Source organism: Botryllus schlosseri, chromosome 12, assembly GCF_051294905.1.
Source record: "Botryllus schlosseri isolate E-star chromosome 12, Bs_hap1, whole genome shotgun sequence".
Taxonomy (NCBI): Eukaryota; Metazoa; Chordata; class Ascidiacea; order Stolidobranchia; family Styelidae; genus Botryllus; species Botryllus schlosseri.
The window spans coordinates 24366798-24389498 of record NC_137247.1 but is presented as its reverse complement, the minus strand read 5'-3'; the positions used below and the strand labels follow the sequence as shown (position 1 = coordinate 24389498).

The following is a 22701-nucleotide window of genomic DNA, read 5'->3' as shown; positions in this document are numbered from 1 at the left end:
CCCAGATCGATCTGGCCTGCATCTTTTTTCATTCTTCTTCGAATGCACAAAATTGCCAAGGCTTGCTTCTTATCAGGAGTTAATATCATACTGCAAGGTATAAATACAGAGTCATTGATGTGATATGAAGATACAGAGGTACCCGCAACTCTGCCCAAAGCAAATGTACCACAGCACACAGATTTGTACTAACTACTGGATTTGAAAAATGCGCAACTACCGGTATAGAACTACTTAATTTTCAAAATGGGTAGTTTGTGCAAATCAGACTAGTTATATTACACCAATCGCTATGCAACAACATCACCAAAAGCCTTCTGTCTTTCTTGTCTAGTACCGCAATCGCCATTCACATGCATCGCTCAGTGCCCTCGTACGATATGTCAGCACGACAACCACAGCAACAAAATAGGTACCATCGCCCTATCGTTGCATCGTCATTCGGACGGAATCGCGCTCGCGATCATTAAGATAAAGATACAAAGAAATGCTCCGCCGCATCGATCGCTGTTGATCTGGTCGCATTGTGTGTGATCGACCCATTAGTGATTAATTACAACTATCGAATATTGGAAATGCCTGCAAACAGTTGTGCCTTCCCTGGTTATAATACTATTCGGAAAAATAGTAATTCAGTACTGTCATGGGATCTGTCTTATTATTATTATTAATATTTTAATGTATACTCATTTATACAGTATATCTATTGAAATTATGGCCTCGAAAGTCAGTGATGTTGTTGAGGAATGGTACGATATTCCTCCGGAAATTGTCAATGAACTTCTCTTCAACGACTTTGATCGAAGCAAGGACACCATATAGATCAGGGGTGTCAAACTCAAATTGCGCCGCGGGCCGGATTGAAGCCTTCAAATCGCTCGCGGGCCGGACCAGTCAACTGATTCCAAAATGTTACCTGGTGCTCTTGCTTTTAACTTGAATATCTTGAAATCATATAGAAATAATACACGGATCATATTGTTTTTAAAGTAGCAAGTCGTAAGCTCGCAACACGTTTATTTGCGAGCAATGGAATTGACAAATATGCGGTAATTGTCTGGTTTAGGCTAATACAGTTAAGAACCGTTATGACAGTGGCATATTCTATACTATGCTATTCCTTGATTTAGCCGTAATCTGGCGTTTGCTCTGCACATGTGTTGTGAGGAATACAAGATACTTAATTGGAAACGCGGACGTTAAAATTTGGTTTATTTTATTAAATCGCGAGTCTCGTTTCTCTCATGGCTGGGGATCTTTTGCGCGGAAAGTGACACAGTAATGCGACCATAGATATTTCAATTATATATTTGTTGAAGTAACATATTTTCCATGTAAACTGCATGTAACGGTTCCGCATAGGCACTTTTTCTTCTGTGAATAACCACCTTTTTTTCTATTCTATATTTATATAAAACTCGGAATTGCATGTGCACTTTTTGCCTTCTAAAAATTGGATCTCAATTTCACCGACTTTTGATAAATAGAGTAAAACCACAGCGTCGTAGTCCGTGGTCGAATTGTTATAATGGGTCTAATGACCTTGGACGTATTTCCTGCGAAAAATCTCAACATTTTTTACAAACGTGCTGGAAATGATAAGAATTTTCAATTTACTCAGACTGGCTTCGCGGGCCGGATGAAATCGCCTGGCGGGCCATATGTTTGACACCCCTGATATAGATAATCATCTTGGATGAAGGTGCAGGGCGCTGTCAATCTAAAGTACTTTCATTTTTCTCAACATATATTAGTAAAACTGTAATCCCCATATATTAGTAAAACTGTAATCCCCACGCCCTATGTTCCACCCAGTTCAACGTTGTCTTATGGCTTGCTCCGATCCTAACCCTTGTCCAGTCCACTGATTTACAACCACACCATATGCTGCCGTACATATTTATTTTTCATATGCAGTTGGAAACGGTCAATATTGACAAGCCGTGACACCACGGACCATGCAACGATGGATGATGAAATCGGATGAATATCTTCAAACTGTCACTGACATGAAACCCATTTGCTAGATATGAAAGGGTCATGGCGACCCGGAGATCTTTCATTTTAACCGGGTTTACACTTTGGTCTCCACGCAGTCACTTCCAGTTGTGCCTAGGATAGTTTTGCATAACTGGCTAATATCTAGCAAATGGTCGATGATGGTCAATACACAATACCACAAATAACTGTTGAAATGTGTTCATTTCTTGAAAGGATTGCATGAAGTGAGATAGCAGTTAACAATGCCTTATGACTGCATAGCCGGAATATAGTAATATTGTGCCCTCCATTTCATATGGTAGAGGGTTAGCTGATATACGCATCGTCATTGAACCGTCATACTTGTAATAGCGTTTCTTAATGACCTGCGATGTAAAATGTTAGCACCAGAGAGAGAGAGAGAGAGTCAGCGGTGCAGGCAGAATGTGTAACCTGAAAACTAATGCATAGCGTATTAGAAAGCATAAATGCCACTGGTGCTAATCTTAGGTCATATTCATAGAAACTAGATGGGAAGTAATTAAAAGGCGAGTTACATGCTAATAACTATGAAATTGCGAACAAAACAATTCATCATTCTTTACTCAAGATTGGTTTTCCCTTCAAATCACCACGAGTACCCTGGCTTCCTTTATTCGATTCTCTTCCTTTTCTAAGTTTACTAACTAGCTTTTTCGTGAAGGAGCGAACCAACACTCTGAGAAATAAGCCAATGATATAATCTATAACTAGTTTGGAATGGACATCAGAACATGTCGCTCTGTTGATGCTGCTTCTGAAGTTGAAGACGTACGAACTTTCGATAACTCTGTCCTGCAAAATTGAAAAGTTCATTAAATTTGGGGATTTGCTGCACTCCCTGTAGACTCTCCTAAGAAGAAAGAGCAGCTCTGAGCTTGGATAAATAAGTGCCCCGGCCTTCCGCTCCATTAGGGGGATCAACTTGCCAAAGGGCTTACCAGTGTTATTTGTAATATATTCAAGCAAAGATTGGTCCAACTGGTCATTGAATTTTCGAATCGCCTTTCTCAAAGTAAAACCAGCCATGTATTCCAAAATATCACTCTCCCTTTCAAAAATACTGGCAGACAATAATGACTCAGGCTGCGGTGCCTTTATTCCATTATCAATAATTCTTTCCATGAGCTCAAGTAGAAATTTGGCAGAGAGAAGCCTGTCCTTTGATTTTGTGAATGATATTGGATCACCGCAAACCTTACTGTAACTCATCACAAGATCATCAGGATTTCCGTTGGAGTTCATACTGATAATCCAACCCGTAGCTAGTTCAATACCTTTTTCAGAGAGTACTGGCGGGTCCTTGAAATCCAATGAGCGCAGCAAGTAGTGTAGTCGATCGGTCTGGGGGTGGCAGGGGCTCTTATGGGATCGCTCGACCGGTGCCGCGAAAACTCGTGTTGAACCGGTGACCCTTTTGACCCCCCCTTCCGCTCGACCGGTGCCTTGTAAGTATAGGGATCGCTGATGAGGTGACCCATCGCTGACGACTTTGGCGGTTGAAATCTGTGAGTTGACGACACCCCCCTTCCGCTCGACCGGTGCCTGAGTTGGTATAGGCATCTCTTGACCGGTAACCCTTTTCGGTATAGGGATCGCTCGACCGGTGCCTCGAAACTCGTGTTGAACCGGTGACCCTTTTCGGTATATGCATCGCTCGACCGGTGCTAGTATAACCATCTCTCAACCGGTGCTAGTATAGCCATCTCTCGACCGGTAACCCTTTTCGGTATATGAATCACTCAACCGGTGTTAGTATAGCCATCTCTCGACCGGTAACCCTTTTCGGTATATGAATCGCTCAACCGGTGTCGCGGTGGTAATTCATACTTTCGGGTATATGCATCTCTCGACCGGTGTTGAATATGTATCAAGTAAATAGTCATGTGATTGGTCCTTAGGTAATGTGTATATTCCAAATTACGGCGAGTACGACAATGGTATGCCGTGTGTTCTTATGGGTGTGGCGGTGACTCGTACTTTCGAGTATAGACATCTCTCGCGCGGTGTTGAATATGTACGAGTCACCAACAATAACCGCACAAACGGAAACGTGGCTTGCAAGAGGATTAAGCAGTGCGTGCGACCTATATTTCGAATGACCTGCGCGCTGAATTGTTTCCGTGCAGTCGTGTGCTACTATCGATTATTACACTAGACCAGTCAGTGTGAAATAGTTTGCTAAATCTAGGAATCAGTCGCATGGTGTTACTTTAGTAATTAGTTTACCACAGAGCCGGCGTAGTCGGTGTTTCGAATACCGACAAATTTTCACTTATTTCTGACCCAACCCTAATCCTCTGTGAAGTTGACGCTTATTCAAAAAGGTGTGAAATAATTGTAAAATCCTAAGTCGATTCGTATCTGAATGTTTTAAATCGGTACAACTCTAATCCTTTGACAAATCCCTTAACGCGATTTTGTTGAATCGAACGTAACCCGAATATTACTGACGCCGACTTTCAGCCGCATCGAATTATTCGCACATACCGCGCCACTGTTTTCACACTTATAGAATCAATACAAGAATCAAGAATCACAAGTATGTGCATTACACAGTTATTGTCTTTATCAACTTGAAATCAAACTCTTAACAAAAACACACATCTTATCACTCGTCAACTCTATCATGAAAATCCTCGAGTCCTTATCATCAAAAATGTTATAGCGCGGCGGCGGAATCCATTCGCGGGGTGTACTAAAGTTAAATCCAGATAATCCAAAATGAAATATTTGGACTTTGACAAACATGACTACCAACTTTGATCCAGTCACATTTCAAGATCATACTTTGACACAATCCTTGAAACTTACAACTCTATTCACGACTGAGTTTTCCGTTTATCAGTTTCAGTAAATACTATCGCGATATTTTAATGTGTTACTACACACAATAGAATCAATCAATGAAATAACACCTGTTGTAAATATTTCTAACTTGACAACCACTTGTGCATACCGCGATCGACTTGTGACGCGATGAGTTAAATCGGAATATTTCAATCTATTTGTCGAAACCTTGAACAAACTATCAGGTTATTTTTTGTTGCAATCGAGTGAACGGAAATAGTATTACGTCTCAACATTTTAACATCTACCCATACACAAAAGAGTAAAATACAAAAAAGCCTTGTCAAGTCAATCCGTTTGTAACTTACCCAACCAAAGCAAAAAGTATCCTTATGAAAAGTAGACAAGACTACGCGAGTAATCATCACAATCCAAAATCCATAGCAAGTTTGGTTGTGGTCATATACCGCCAAATCGTCTTTTTATTTGTTCAACTGTAAAAGTCGTTATTATTCTGTAAGATAAAGTAATTACTACTCGGTATATTTTATAAACCAAAGTAAATACTACTCGGTGCGCGGTTTGAGATTAACACATTACATTCGAGTATACGAGATTTGGCAGTCTGACCATCGTAGTTGCGACTTCATTTCTTACAATCGAACACGGGTGTTATATCAAAAATTATCATGATGTAAACATAAGGATTGACACATTGATTTGACATATGAGATTTTGTAATAGTTGATCATTACTTTATTATTAAATTATTTGCGTTAATTAGACCCGGCGTTGTGGTAAATGTTATGACAGCAACAAACTTTTCAGTACCAATGTTATTAACATATCGATTTGTGAAACTAGATTAACATGTATGAAATGTTTTGATTAGGAAGATTAACCCATGTTCGTAAAAACCACGCGGCGTATTGTGGATATCAGGAAATATTTTACAAATGTAATTACCTCCAGTAACCAAGACTAAAGATGAAACAGCAATTTCCTTTGTTGAACAATAACCGGTACAATACTTTATCATCATAATCCGCGGTGAGAATTGAAACACTTTCGCGCATTATCCGGTGTCAAGATATCACACTAGGTGAATTGGCATACCGCCGCTTGATTAATACCTAATCCATTCGCACCATTTCACATACTTCGATCATTACAAAAGTAAATTGGAATATGTTTGCTAGAAGCATTCAATTCAGTTAGAAATGTCTGGTGCACAACAATCGTAATATCAAAAAAGTACTCGCTACACTGTAATTCACTTAACGTGTTTTGCATTGTTGTTCATTTGTAGTATTGATTGAAATTGTTTTTGAACCCCCAAATAATAATAATTCTGACATGAAACCAAGCCGCCGAAAATCGTTACCATCACAACGAAAACAATTTGTACGATGTTCGCCAAATGTATCCTATAGTTAGGTGTACTAGAATTATTTGTCTAACACATACACCGACAATGCAATCGAAAATTTTTTCGTTGTCATTCGCTAAAGTAAATATCATCTCAATACTCTGTCACTGAAAGACGTTACTTGTATGCGATTGAACCCCTAGCGATTAACTCACTAAACCAAACTTCAAAGAAATTTTACTCACTCGATGGATATGAAACAGCGTCACTTAATCGGTCTATATCGCTTTTCTAAATGTAAATCATATCCATCCAATAGAAAACAATTTCCACTCGCTTGGTAATGAAAACGTGGTATAGGTCTTTATTCAATATTTTGTTTGTGTCAAATAATTTGTAAATAACACACTGGAGCGGTTGAGCTTTACATCATCAGGCTGTCATCTAAAAATCTAGCTTACATCCGATTTGCAACTGTATCGTTTACCTAACCGAGCTGTATGCACAGTTTGATATTTTTGTCATTTAATGATTGTTGAACATACTACTTCGAAATACTCCGTTGGACGTAATTTCCATCATCGTAATAATCGAAGTACATTTGTATCGAATTCGTACCAACCGACTATGGCATGATAAATTATTGACAAGTTCTGCTCAGAAGATTGATGCATTACGCGAAAAAATAATATACCACTCATATTGATACTGTTACTCCATTGATCGGTATTTTCAAACGAGTCGATTTTCAAACGAGTAAAATTTATTACTTGAGTTGTTCTGCTTACTATAATTAAATGTAAACTCATCCATCTTTCAACAACAAACAATGATAAAAAAGTACGCAATCAAACACATCAAGTTTTACTTTTGTACAACACTAATTATTATTCCACACATCTCATTTCATACTAAGTGTATACGAAAGATATTCATGACACATGAAAATATTCACTCATGCTACGAACACACGCAATGATTGGTGACGCTTTCAAACTGTTTCGACACCTCAAGAACTTTATTGTCTGAATTGTTGTTCATGTATCACAATAATCAAGTAGTTCAACACAGAACTAGTATTAACAGAAACATCAGAGTTGCAAAAGTTTGTGAGTGTACAGTATACGAATACCATGTGTAAGTCCAGCACAATTGTGGTATCCACCCGAGTTTAGTTAACACAATTTACGACACCGAGATCACCTCATCTTTCGTAAGACAACAAACCAAGGCTTCAGGATATGTCCATGTCATAACAATAAATCAGCTACTCCAACAACAGAGTACATATGTTTTCTAGTTACGGTGCTTACATCTTACACACAATTCATCACATGGTTGTCCTCACAACAAAACAGCTAGAAGATATTATCATACAAAATGGTCGTTATAGTTTGCACACCAATGGTACATCGTACAAGTAACAAGTCTCGAGAATCCAGTTATTAAAAAAACGTGAAAGTGTTTCTACACCAAGTCGTTATGTTGACGAAAGCGTATATTGTAATATCATGATCGATTTGCATTCGTTGGTTACAAAATGTCACTACTCTAAATAATTATTTTTCACTCAAACACAAACGCATACTTGTCACCATTCGTTTTCATCAAGCACGAGTTCAAGAAACTTACTACGACATGAATTGTTATTTTTATGTTGTGTAAATAGGTAATAATTAATTTTAGTAACAGTATATCAACATCATTGAGTTGTGTGAATAGATTTACATGTGGTCTTGTGGTTTTAATCGAAGTATACAGCACGGTCTAATGTAGAGTCATCTCTATTGTACAGCAACTCGGTAATCGAAATGCATTAAAATTTAAACAACGATCTTGTTTCGTCGCATCAAAAATATGTTTACTATCGCGATACTCTACACAGGCCGTGTAAATCCTTTTCACACTCGTAATAGTATACCAACAGCTACCGGCGACAACGTTTAACAATACCAACGACACTGAACATACGATACCTACCCAAGTAAAATTACCATTTCCACCTGGAGGTCGGTCGTTACCCGAGTAGAAATACCATTATCCTTTGGAGATTTATCGTTTACCCAGTGTAACAAACCCCTTTTCCTTTGGTAATCTATTTTTTCTCTGGTTAACAATCCTTTTTCACTTGGAAATATATTTTTTCTCTGGTTAACAAACCTTTTTCACTTGGAAATATATTTTTTCTCTGGGTAACAAACCTTTTTCATTTGGAAATATATTTTTTCTCTGGTTAACAAACATTTTTCACTTGGAAATGTATTTTTTCTTTGTGTAACAATCCTTTTTCACTTGGAAATATATTTTTTCTCTGGTTAACAAACCTTTTTCACTTGGAAATATATTTTTTCTCTGGGTAACAATCCTTTTTCATTTGGAAATATATTTTTTCTCTGGTTAACAAACATTTTTCACTTGGAAATATATTTTTTCTCTGGGTAACAAACCTTTTTCACTTGGAAATATATTTTTTTCCCGGGTAACAAACCTTTTTCCCTGAGCAACAAACCATTTTCACTTGGTGATCCGTCGTTTACCCGAGTAAAAATATCATTTTCTTTTGGAGATCCGGCGTTTACCCAGTGTAACAATACATTTTCACTTGGAAAAATACTTTTACCTAGAGTAACTTATCATTTTCTCCTGGGTAACAAACCCTTTTCATCTGGAAACTATCATTTACCTGAGTACCAATACAGTTTTCACTTGGAAATCTACCTTCTCCCTGGGTAACAATACCATTTTCGCTTGAAAACTAACCACCACACCGGGCCAATTTGATATTTTTGCATATTGTTACAACGGCCTGTGACAAAATATACACCAACAACGACTCCGATACATTTGTGTAATCGCATTTTCACTTGCTCTGGTGCATCCCATCAAAATCGGCGGTTAGCCACACACACACACAATAACAACGCGCTATTTCGATATGACTGCAATGTCCGGGTTCGTGCTTTAGATTTTCCAGAATCAATCCGTCTAAAGTTGTAATCCCCCCGACTTTGTTAACTGGTTGATACACGGATAACAATCTTCGGAAAATGTAGGAACGCATGCTACCCATCGTGCGCACGATTCCAGGTTACTTGTGATTACTTTCCTTGCTCACACTATACAGATTATACGTACAGAGATATGTAGCGGTAATCGGTTTGGTCAATACATATCACCCCATCCAGTATGGAATTACAAACCCAATACAGGCCAGTTCTTAACCGGATCCGGATATTCAATGCAAAGCGATAAAGCAGAACCAATGACCAAATGTAATTAAACATGTAGATTCACAACCCTTGATTTTTTTTTCGTGAAAAATGACAATACATATCGAATATATATTTTACGATGGTTCAACCCTGCCAAGTATTCACGTAAATGTGGTTTATGACATTACATACAATGTATCAGTGTATCAATGTTGGGTGTTTATGCACACATCGGTATGACCCATAGACAATATCATCATACCCTCCAGGACTTCGTTATTGCATCGTGAGGTCAATAAAATCAATCGGTGGCATAGACGACAGAAGGCTTGGAGATCCAATGTAAAATTCAGACAAACAAACGGATATATTTGTCCATCTTGGTTATTCACTTAACTACCATTGGTGCTCTCGATACAGCGAACGGTACAGTATGCAACGCATATCATTAGAGTGATATATCCACAGATAAATATGGGGCCTGGCCACAATAATTGTATCGAGATTTAACCCAGATTACTATCCGTTCACTGATTCACTCGATGGTTTTAGCTACTTATAACAACACAAGATAGATACGACTGGAATTACTAATATTCATAATGTTTATGATAAGTGTCGTTACCGATCGTTCACTAAGTCGATATGAATATTCAAAAAATCGGATATCACTACTCTCAACACCAGTGATTCGGTTTAAGTTTAAAATCGATTTGATAATGTAATCCAAGGTGTGTTTCTGTGGGATCTGATAACCTTTACGAGAGAGTGCTGTCTCTTTGACACATGAAACAATTATTATCAACCACACCTTGCGTGCATCGATTTGTCGGCGTCGTACAATTATTGTGGCCAGGCCCCATATTTATCTGTGGATATATCACTCTAATGATATGCGTTGCATACTGTACCGTTCGCTGTATCGAGAGCACCAATGGTAGTTGAGTGAATAACCAAGGTGGACAAATATATCCGTTTGTTTGTCTGAATTTTACATTGGATCTCCAAGCCTTCTGTCGTCTATGCCACCGATTGATTTTATTGACCTCACGATGCAATAACGAAGTCCTGGAGGGTATGATGATATTGTCTATGGGTCATACCGATGTGTGCATAAACACCCAACATTGATACACTGATACATTGTATGTAATGTCATAAACCACATTTACGTGAATACTTGGCAGGGTTGAACCATCGTAAAATATATATTCGATATGTATTGTCATTTTTCACGAAAAAAAAATCAAGGGTTGTGAATCTACATGTTTAATTACATTTGGTCATTGGTTCTGCTTTATCGCTTTGCATTGAATATCCGGATCCGGTTGAGAACTGGCCTGTATTGGGTTTGTAATTCCATACTGGATGGGGTGATATGTATTGACCAAACCGATTACCGCTACATATCTCTGTACGTATAATCTGTATAGTGTGAGCAAGGAAAGTAATCACAAGTAACCTGGAATCGTGCGCACGATGGGTAGCATGCGTTCCTACATTTTCCGAAGATTGTTATCCGTGTATCAACCAGTTAACAAAGTCGGGGGGATTACAACTTTAGACGGATTGATTCTGGAAAATCTAAAGCACGAACCCGGACATTGCAGTCATATCGAAATAGCGCGTTGTTATTGTGTGTGTGTGTGGCTAACCGCCGATTTTGATGGGATGCACCAGAGCAAGTGAAAATGCGATTACACAAATGTATCGGAGTCGTTGTTGGTGTATATTTTGTCACAGGCCGTTGTAACAATATGCAAAAATATCAAATTGGCCCGGTGTGGTGGTTAGTTTTCAAGCGAAAATGGTATTGTTACCCAGGGAGAAGGTAGATTTCCAAGTGAAAACTGTATTGGTACTCAGGTAAATGATAGTTTCCAGATGAAAAGGGTTTGTTACCCAGGAGAAAATGATAAGTTACTCTAGGTAAAAGTATTTTTCCAAGTGAAAATGTATTGTTACACTGGGTAAACGCCGGATCTCCAAAAGAAAATGATATTTTTACTCGGGTAAACGACGGATCACCAAGTGAAAATGGTTTGTTGCTCAGGGAAAAAGGTTTGTTACCCGGGAAAAAAATATATTTCCAAGTGAAAAAGGTTTGTTACCCAGAGAAAAAATATATTTCCAAGTGAAAAATGTTTGTTAACCAGAGAAAAAATATATTTCCAAATGAAAAAGGATTGTTACCCAGAGAAAAAATATATTTCCAAGTGAAAAAGGTTTGTTAACCAGAGAAAAAATATATTTCCAAGTGAAAAAGGATTGTTACACAAAGAAAAAATATATTTCCAAGTGAAAAATGTTTGTTAACCAGAGAAAAAATATATTTCCAAATGAAAAAGGTTTGTTACCCAGAGAAAAAATATATTTCCAAGTGAAAAAGGTTTGTTAACCAGAGAAAAAATATATTTCCAAGTGAAAAAGGATTGTTAACCAGAGAAAAAATAGATTACCAAAGGAAAAGGGGTTTGTTACACTGGGTAAACGATAAATCTCCAAAGGATAATGGTATTTCTACTCGGGTAACGACCGACCTCCAGGTGGAAATGGTAATTTTACTTGGGTAGGTATCGTATGTTCAGTGTCGTTGGTATTGTTAAACGTTGTCGCCGGTAGCTGTTGGTATACTATTACGAGTGTGAAAAGGATTTACACGGCCTGTGTAGAGTATCGCGATAGTAAACATATTTTTGATGCGACGAAACAAGATCGTTGTTTAAATTTTAATGCATTTCGATTACCGAGTTGCTGTACAATAGAGATGACTCTACATTAGACCGTGCTGTATACTTCGATTAAAACCACAAGACCACATGTAAATCTATTCACACAACTCAATGATGTTGATATACTGTTACTAAAATTAATTATTACCTATTTACACAACATAAAAATAACAATTCATGTCGTAGTAAGTTTCTTGAACTCGTGCTTGATGGAAACGAATGGTGACAAGTATGCGTTTGTGTTTGAGTGAAAAATAATTATTTAGAGTAGTGACATTTTGTAACCAACGAATGCAAATCGATCATGATATTACAATATACGCTTTCGTCAACATAACGACTTGGTGTAGAAACACTTTCACGTTTTTTTAATAACTGGATTCTCGAGACTTGTTACTTGTACGATGTACCATTGGTGTGCAAACTATAACGACCATTTTGTATGATAATATCTTCTAGCTGTTTTGTTGTGAGGACAACCATGTGATGAATTGTGTGTAAGATGTAAGCACCGTAACTAGAAAACATATGTACTCTGTTGTTGGAGTAGCTGATTTATTGTTATGACATGGACATATCCTGAAGCCTTGGTTTGTTGTCTTACGAAAGATGAGGTGATCTCGGTGTCGTAAATTGTGTTAACTAAACTCGGGTGGATACCACAATTGTGCTGGACTTACACATGGTATTCGTATACTGTACACTCACAAACTTTTGCAACTCTGATGTTTCTGTTAATACTAGTTCTGTGTTGAACTACTTGATTATTGTGATACATGAACAACAATTCAGACAATAAAGTTCTTGAGGTGTCGAAACAGTTTGAAAGCGTCACCAATCATTGCGTGTGTTCGTAGCATGAGTGAATATTTTCATGTGTCATGAATATCTTTCGTATACACTTAGTATGAAATGAGATGTGTGGAATAATAATTAGTGTTGTACAAAAGTAAAACTTGATGTGTTTGATTGCGTACTTTTTTATCATTGTTTGTTGTTGAAAGATGGATGAGTTTACATTTAACCCTTTGTGGACTAGCGTAACAAATTCGGTACATACCGAATTACATCATTTTGTACTGACTTCACGCATACTTGGCATGGCCACGACGGCCGTCGCAGAAAGTACACATTCCGAACATCCCTTTGGCGCCTTTTAAAATAGAGTGTTTGGAGTGAAAGGTGGGTGTCCCGGACGTTGTTTGTTGCATTGGCATGTCTGAGTGAAGTCAGTGGACCCACGTTCTTTGTTGCTTCGCGGTCGAAGGATTTGGTGAGTATATTCGTTTATAAAAATATGTATAGGATTCTTTACACCATAAATCACATAACCAGAAGTGTTTTGGATCAATAATGTGTTATACTTCTTGGCAAAGTTGAAAATGGGGAGTGATGCGAATTTGCGTCATTAGCCCTTTGTTGGTAAATTCTGACAACATTCCTACTACTGAAATATTTCCATATGGAATAGTTATTTACGTGAGAAAAGAGGGGAATAGATTCACCAACTTCACGAGTCAAGAAAGTGCCTTGATACATCACATAATGACAATAAATATGTAAACTAACTACTAGAGTAGTGCTAAAAAGTAACAAATATTGTCAATAATTTCAATCAGAAATTGCTGTTGCGGCAATGGATACCAGATGTGTTTATGGGGAGAAATCACTCATCAAGTGACGGTAAACTGGAAAGGCAGTAAAGATGGTGGCAGTGATTCTGACGATGAAGAACGTTCTACTGCAGCAACTTCTGCTGCTATGTGATAAATGAGTTCGGATGAATCCTCTTGTACCGATGAATCTGATGAAGATTCCTCAATCGTGTTTTCAAAAGTAGGGAAAGGGAAAACACCGGGTCATAGCATGTACACCGCATGAACCGAAACGAAAACTAGTATGGAAAACACTTCAAGGTGAAAAGATCCCTGGCTACTATTTTCCTAATGGAAGGCAGAATTGCTCGACAGTGACTATTCTATTTCTTCTCCGCACGCATATATCGAATATTTTGTCGGAGCGGAATTGCTGGACTGGATTGTTTATGAGAGCAATTTATTTGCCGTTCAAACTAATCCAACGAAGGCAATGTAGATGACTGGAGACGGTATTGAAAAAGACTTGGGAAGTTGCATGCATATGTCTATCGTGAAAATGCCAAGATCCTATTTGCAATGGGCTAATGATACTAGATATGATAAAGTTTCTGATATCATGTCCTGAGATCGATGGAAGCAGATCAAGTCTTTCTTGCCCATAGTTCATCTCGCATGCGATTTTTTACAGTAGGATCAAACGTGCGATCAAACATACTGAGTGGCGGTCAATTCAGTAATGGCACAGACTTCAGGACAAGGAGAGTGAGATTTGTAGTAAAGGAGGTTTCTCTGGACGGCGTTAGTATTTGGGCAGTAAAGTGGTATGACAATCGCAGTGTGATACTGGCCAGTACCTTTGTCAAAGCTAATCCCGTTAGTAAAATTGAAATTTGGTTGATATTGCTGTCGTCAATAGTTAATTGCTGTACTGACGAGACTGTTTTTGTGCAATTTCCGAAACAGATGCAAAATATCTGCTTGCACCAAATCATATGCAGAATACCTGGTAAAGTATGGAAAACTAGTGACAGGGGAAAAAGACCGAGGTCATCTCTCTGTATCCAGCAGGAGTATCATAAGAAAATGAAAAGAGGACCAACAAAGCCCACCCCAACGTGAACAAGTGGGTCACACGCCTTCCATGGACACCAGGCAGAGATGCAAGAGACATACCCATGACGAACAACCTGTTATAAAATGTGTCAAATGTCATGTACATCTGTGCCTGAACAAAAACTATAACTGTTTGGCTAATTTTGACCAATAATTTCAATTGTCAAAATTGACCTGTTTTGTTTCGATTTTTGTCGCGAAAGCCTGATGTCGCAAATCTGCGACAAACATTTAAAATATTTAATAATAAAATGAAAATTTAAATTTTGTTGACCAATGTCTAAGTTGAGGCAAAACAATTAAAGTTACGCATAGAAATAATTTTTCCAACCATAGAGAATATATTCAGTCCACAAAGGGTTAATTATAGTAAGCAGAACAACTCAAGTAATAAATTTTACTCGTTTGAAAATCGACTCGTTTGAAAATACCGATCAATGGAGTAACAGTATCAATATGAGTGGTATATTATTTTTTCGCGTAATGCATCAATCTTCTGAGCAGAACTTGTCAATAATTTATCATGCCATAGTCGGTTGGTACGAATTCGATACAAATGTACTTCGATTATTACGATGATGGAAATTACGTCCAACGGAGTATTTCGAAGTAGTATGTTCAACAATCATTAAATGACAAAAATATCAAACTGTGCATACAGCTCGGTTAGGTAAACGATACAGTTGCAAATCGGATGTAAGCTAGATTTTTAGATGACAGCCTGATGATGTAAAGCTCAACCGCTCCAGTGTGTTATTTACAAATTATTTGACACAAACAAAATATTGAATAAAGACCTATACCACGTTTTCATTACCAAGCGAGTGGAAATTGTTTTCTATTGGATGGATATGATTTACATTTAGAAAAGCGATATAGACCGATTAAGTGACGCTGTTTCATATCCATCGAGTGAGTAAAATTTCTTTGAAGTTTGGTTTAGTGAGTTAATCGCTAGGGGTTCAATCGCATACAAGTAACGTCTTTCAGTGACAGAGTATTGAGATGATATTTACTTTAGCGAATGACAACGAAAAAATTTTCGATTGCATTGTCGGTGTATGTGTTAGACAAATAATTCTAGTACACCTAACTATAGGATACATTTGGCGAACATCGTACAAATTGTTTTCGTTGTGATGGTAACGATTTTCGGCGGCTTGGTTTCATGTCAGAATTATTATTATTTGGGGGTTCAAAAACAATTTCAATCAATACTACAAATGAACAACAATGCAAAACACGTTAAGTGAATTACAGTGTAGCGAGTACTTTTTTGATATTACGATTGTTGTGCACCAGACATTTCTAACTGAATTGAATGCTTCTAGCAAACATATTCCAATTTACTTTTGTAATGATCGAAGTATGTGAAATGGTGCGAATGGATTAGGTATTAATCAAGCGGCGGTATGCCAATTCACCTAGTGTGATATCTTGACACCGGATAATGCGCGAAAGTGTTTCAATTCTCACCGCGGATTATGATGATAAAGTATTGTACCGGTTATTGTTCAACAAAGGAAATTGCTGTTTCATCTTTAGTCTTGGTTACTGGAGGTAATTACATTTGTAAAATATTTCCTGATATCCACAATACGCCGCGTGGTTTTTACGAACATGGGTTAATCTTCCTAATCAAAACATTTCATACATGTTAATCTAGTTTCACAAATCGATATGTTAATAACATTGGTACTGAAAAGTTTGTTGCTGTCATAACATTTACCACAACGCCGGGTCTAATTAACGCAAATAATTTAATAATAAAGTAATGATCAACTATTACAAAATCTCATATGTCAAATCAATGTGTCAATCCTTATGTTTACATCATGATAATTTTTGATATAACACCCGTGTTCGATTGTAAGAAATGAAGTCGCAACTACGATGGTCAGACTGCCAAATCTCGTATACTCGAATGTAATGTGTTAATCTCAAACCGCGCACCGAGTAGTATTTACTTTGGTTTATAAAATATACCGAGTAGTAATTACTTTATCTTACAGAATAATAACGACTTTTACAGTTGAACAAATAAAAAGACGATTTGGCGGTATATGACCACAACCAAACTTGCTATGGATTTTGGATTGTGATGATTACTCGCGTAGTCTTGTCTACTTTTCATAAGGATACTTTTTGCTTTGGTTGGGTAAGTTACAAACGGATTGACTTGACAAGGCTTTTTTGTATTTTACTCTTTTGTGTATGGGTAGATGTTAAAATGTTGAGACGTAATACTATTTCCGTTCACTCGATTGCAACAAAAAATAACCTGATAGTTTGTTCAAGGTTTCGACAAATAGATTGAAATATTCCGATTTAACTCATCGCGTCACAAGTCGATCGCGGTATGCACAAGTGGTTGTCAAGTTAGAAATATTTACAACAGGTGTTATTTCATTGATTGATTCTATTGTGTGTAGTAACACATTAAAATATCGCGATAGTATTTACTGAAACTGATAAACGGAAAACTCAGTCGTGAATAGAGTTGTAAGTTTCAAGGATTGTGTCAAAGTATGATCTTGAAATGTGACTGGATCAAAGTTGGTAGTCATGTTTGTCAAAGTCCAAATATTTCATTTTGGATTATCTGGATTTAACTTTAGTACACCCCGCGAATGGATTCCGCCGCCGCGCTATAACATTTTTGATGATAAGGACTCGAGGATTTTCATGATAGAGTTGACGAGTGATAAGATGTGTGTTTTTGTTAAGAGTTTGATTTCAAGTTGATAAAGACAATAACTGTGTAATGCACATACTTGTGATTCTTGATTCTTGTATTGATTCTATAAGTGTGAAAACAGTGGCGCGGTATGTGCGAATAATTCGATGCGGCTGAAAGTCGGCGTCAGTAATATTCGGGTTACGTTCGATTCAACAAAATCGCGTTAAGGGATTTGTCAAAGGATTAGAGTTGTACCGATTTAAAACATTCAGATACGAATCGACTTAGGATTTTACAATTATTTCACACCTTTTTGAATAAGCGTCAACTTCACAGAGGATTAGGGTTGGGTCAGAAATAAGTGAAAATTTGTCGGTATTCGAAACACCGACTACGCCGGCTCTGTGGTAAACTAATTACTAAAGTAACACCATGCGACTGATTCCTAGATTTAGCAAACTATTTCACACTGACTGGTCTAGTGTAATAATCGATAGTAGCACACGACTGCACGGAAACAATTCAGCGCGCAGGTCATTCGAAATATAGGTCGCACGCACTGCTTAATCCTCTTGCAAGCCACGTTTCCGTTTGTGCGGTTATTGTTGGTGACTCGTACATATTCAACACCGCGCGAGAGATGTCTATACTCGAAAGTACGAGTCACCGCCACACCCATAAGAACACACGGCATACCATTGTCGTACTCGCCGTAATTTGGAATATACACATTACCTAAGGACCAATCACATGACTATTTACTTGATACATATTCAACACCGGTCGAGAGATGCATATACCCGAAAGTATGAATTACCACCGCGACACCGGTTGAGCGATTCATATACCGAAAAGGGTTACCGGTCGAGAGATGGCTATACTAACACCGGTTGAGTGATTCATATACCGAAAAGGGTTACCGGTCGAGAGATGGCTATACTAGCACCGGTTGAGAGATGGTTATACTAGCACCGGTCGAGCGATGCATATACCGAAAAGGGTCACCGGTTCAACACGAGTTTCGAGGCACCGGTCGAGCGATCCCTATACCGAAAAGGGTTACCGGTCAAGAGATGCCTATACCAACTCAGGCACCGGTCGAGCGGAAGGGGGGTGTCGTCAACTCACAGATTTCAACCGCCAAAGTCGTCAGCGATGGGTCACCTCATCAGCGATCCCTATACTTACAAGGCACCGGTCGAGCGGAAGGGGGGGTCAAAAGGGTCACCGGTTCAACACGAGTTTTCGCGGCACCGGTCGAGCGATCCCATAAGAGCCCCTGCCACCCCCAGACCGATCGACTACACTACTGCAGCAGCGGTGCAAGATCAACAGGTTGCTGTATGATATTTGGAACATACATGGTGTCCTTGCTTTCGCCAAAGTCGTTGAAGAGCAGTTCATGGACGATTTCCGAAGGAATATCGTACCACTCCTCAACAACATCACTGACTTTCGAGGCCATAATTTCAATAGATATACTGTATAAATGAGTATACATTAAAATATTAATAATATGACAGATCCCATGACAGTACCAGTACCGAATTACTATTTTTCCGAATAGTATTACAACCAGGGAAGGCACAACTGTTTGCAGACATTTCCAATCTTCGATAGTTGTAATTAATCACTAATACATATCTGCAAAACACCTACTGTAAGGTCAAATGCCCCAAAAGATCACTAACAGAAAACAGACACTTTCTCAATGCTAAGGTTTTGTGACTGGCGCAAATGTGCTCAACTCGTGAGGTCACTGTTACCCGACCGGAAATTCAGTTTTCCATGATAATACCATGGAAAACTGAATGGGATAGAACGGTAACTGCGTGGCCTGTCAATCAGATATGGTTGAATGACAAGTCATCGCAGCCAGAATGTTTCGGTTGTCTGCAGAGATGGCCACAGTCCGGTTCAGGAGCCGGAGCCGGAGCAGGATTTCAATGATTTTTTACCTGGCCGGACTGGATCCGGATTTTGAATTTGGGGCGACGGTCGGATTTTGGCCGGATTTTTTGCTGCAATATGATTAATTAGCATTGTTCTGGCAGGATTTTTTCGGATTCCGAACTGGACATTCACCAGCCGGATTTTTTCGGACTCTGAATTTCCAATCGCCAGCCGGATCCGGATAGATTCGGATTCCGAAATTTTGGAATCCGCCCATCTCTGGTTGTCTGCCGTGATGCTCCGGCTAACATAAACACACATAGCGGGTTAATTAAGTGTTATTATTATCGTAGATTGTCTAGATCAGTGGTTCCCAACGTGGGCGATATCGATTTGGCGAGCTAGGGGGGCGAAAATGACGAAGGGGGCGACGGGGGGGCGAAAATGGACAAAGGGGGCGACGGGGGGCGAAAATAGCGAAGGGGGCGATAGGGGGGCGATGACGCGTAAAAACGGCTGACCTTTTATTTTTTTATTTTATTTTTTAGTCATCCACCTAGCAATGCGGAGCGAAAAAACGTTATTTTCAGCTCTGAGCGGAGAAAGATGACCTTTTTTTTTCTTTTTTTAGTCAAGCCGCCGGTCATTACAGTCTGTATGCCCAATTATCGGTGCACAAAATTTGGGGGGCGAGGATCGGTGCTGACCTTGAAAAGGGGGCGATGGGTCGAATAAGGTTGGGAACCACTGGTCTAGATTACTTTTCATGTAGTAGACAGTTGTGATCAAGTTGAACACCGACTGCAGTGTTTGTAGTGCTGTATATCTATTAAAATTATGGCCTCGCCTCGCAAGTTAGCGACGATGTTAAGGAATGGTACGATATTTCCCCGGAAATTGTCCATGAACTTCTCTTCAACGACTTTGATGAAAGCATGGACATCATATCTGTTCCAAATATTATTCAGCAACCAGTGGATCTTGAACCATTGCTGCGCTCATTGGAGTTCAAAGACCCACCAGAACTCTCTGAAAAAGGTATTGAACTAGCTACGGGATGGATTATCAGTATGAATTCCACTAGAAATCCAGATGATATTGTGATGAGTTACAGTAAGGTTGCGGTGATCCAATATTATATACCAAATCAAACGGCAGGCTTTTCTCTGCCAAATTTTTACTTGAGCTCATGGAAAAAACAATTGATAATGGAATGAAGCCACCTCAGCCGGAGTCATTGGTCTCTGCCAGTATTTCTGAAAGGGACAGCGATATTTTAGAATATATGGCTGGTTTTACTTCGAGAAAGACAATTCGAAAGTTCAATGACCAGTTAGGCCGATCTTTGCTCGAACATCTTATACCGATCTTTGGTTGAACATCTTATAAATAATACTGACAAGCCCTTTGGCAAGTTAATCCCCCTGATGGAGCGCAAGGCTGAGGCGCTTGTATATCCAGGCTCAGAGCTGCTCTTTCTTCTTAGGAGAGTCTACAGAGAGTTTACAAGGGAATGCAGCAAATCCCCAAAGTTAATGGACTTTTCAATTTTGCAGGACAGAGTTGTCAAAAGTTCATACATATTCATATTCAACTTCAGAAGCAGCATCAACAGAGCAACGTGAGTAGTATAGTAGATCGGTGGCACATCGCCATTGGTTCTTATGGGCCCGCTCGCATGTCGCCGCGAAACTCGTGTTGGCATATCGCGCTTTTAGACCCCCCTTCCGCTCGCACATCGCCATTGGTTCTTACGGGTGCGTTCGCATGTCGCACTTTTAGGTATAGGCATCTCTCGCACATCGCATGGAAAACTCGTGGTGGCACATCGCACTTTTAGGTATAGGCATCTCTCGCACATCGCATGGAAAACTCGTGGTGGCACATCGCCCTTTCGGGTAAAGGCATCTCTCGCACGTCGTACTTTCGCATGTCGTGCTTTCGCGTATAGGCTGTGTTGGTGATTCACCATGCGTTCTTATGGGTGCGGTCGCATGTCGTACTTTCGGGTATAGGCTGCGGCGGTGACTCGTATTGAAAACTCGGGGTCGTGATTCGTACTTTCAGGTATAGGCTGCGACGGTGAATCGTATCGAAATACTCGTGTTGGTGAGTCGTATTTTCAAGTATAGACGGCGTTGGTGAGTCGTATTTTCAAGTATAGACGGCGTTGGTGAGTCGTATTTTCAGGTATAGGCGGCGTTGGTGCGTCGTATTTTCATGTATTCTTACAGGGTCTCTGCTGATTCACCATGTGTTCTTATGGGCGTGGCGGTGATTCGTACTTTCGAGTATAGGCATCTCTCGCGCGGTGTTGAATATGTACGAGTCACCAACAATAACCACACAAACGGAAACGCGGCCTGTTTGCGAGGGGATTACGCAGTGTGCGTGCGACCTATATTTCGAATGACCTGCGCGCTGAATTGTTTCCCATGTAGCTGTGTGCTACTATCGATTATTACACTAATCCAGTCAGTGTGAAATAGTTTGCTAAATCTAGGAATCACTTCCAAGGTAATATTTTGATAATTAGTTTACCGCAGAGCCGGCGTAGACGGCGATTCGAATACCAACAAGAAACGCGTTCACAAACTAACACCTCAAAAAGTGTAAAATAGATTGCAAATCCCGCGATCGCTAACAAGATAATGTCTCGGGCATAACCATTTTTAGGAACTTTGTGTTAAAGACATACCGATCGCTCACAAGGTAATATTTCGGTAATTAGTTTGTCACAGAGCCGTCGCAGACGGTGATTCGAAAACCAACAATTTGACACTTTTTGGTGGTTGCTATATGTTTTGACACTTCGAACAGCGGCTGACTTTAGTTGCACGATAAGAATTATGAGAATATTCAATCAATGTGTCAATTTGTCAACTTGAAATGAAACTTACTACACCGCAGCTCAAGTTGATTCGTATCTGAATGTGTTAATTCGGTACAATTCTAATTATTTTGAGAAATCTTTTTCGTGATCTTTTGATTCGACCGTAACCCGAATATTACTGACGCCGACTTTCAGCCGCATCGAATTATTCGCACATTACACGTCACTGTTTTCACACTTATAGAATCAATACCAACTATAACTCTACAAGAATCAAGAATCACAAGTATGTGCATTACACAGTTATTGTCTTTATTAACTTGAAATCAAACTCTTAACAAAAACACACATCTTATCACTCGTCAACTCTATCATGAAAAGCCTCGAGTCCTTATTATCAAAAATGTTATAGCACGGTGTCGGAATCCATCCGCGGGATGTACTAAAGGTAAATCCAGATAA

At 39.0% G+C, this 22701-nt stretch overlaps 1 protein-coding gene and 1 long non-coding RNA gene across 2 annotated transcripts in view; one reads left to right on the top strand and one right to left on the bottom strand.

The window, feature by feature from the left end:
- Positions 1 to 22701, top strand: part of LOC145452069 (tyrosine--tRNA ligase, cytoplasmic-like) — a 539006-nt gene that overhangs the window by 55438 nt on the left and 460867 nt on the right. The window lies entirely within an intron of this gene.
- Positions 1886 to 3344, bottom strand: LOC145452086 (uncharacterized). Its single transcript, XR_013919195.1, has 2 exons — positions 3297 to 3344; positions 1886 to 2433 (listed from the first exon to the last, which is right to left on the bottom strand). It is a non-coding gene; the product is annotated as an uncharacterized LOC145452086 (long non-coding RNA).